Genomic DNA, 329 nt, shown 5'->3' on the forward strand with positions numbered 1-329 from the left:
CCATTTGGAATTGACTTTTGTGCAGGGTGAAAGATAGGGGTTTAGTTTCATTCTTTTACAAGTGGAGATCCAGTTTTGCCAGCACCATTTGTTGAACGTGATGTCTTTCCTCCAGTTAATTTTCTTGGCCCCTTTGTCAAATATCAGGTGGCTAAAATTGAAATTACTCATATTTGGGTCTTGAATTTTGTTCCATTGGTCTATGGGTCTATGTTTGTGCCAGTAACATATTGTTTTTATGACTATAGCTCTGTGGTATTACTTAAAAACTGGTATAGTAATCCCCCCGGCATTGTTCTTAGTTCTCACTTTTTTTTTTTTTTTTTTTT

Source organism: Nannospalax galili, unplaced genomic scaffold, assembly GCF_000622305.1.
Source record: "Nannospalax galili isolate Female #2095 unplaced genomic scaffold, S.galili_v1.0 scaffold858, whole genome shotgun sequence".
Lineage (NCBI taxonomy): Eukaryota > Metazoa > Chordata > Mammalia > Rodentia > Spalacidae > Nannospalax > Nannospalax galili.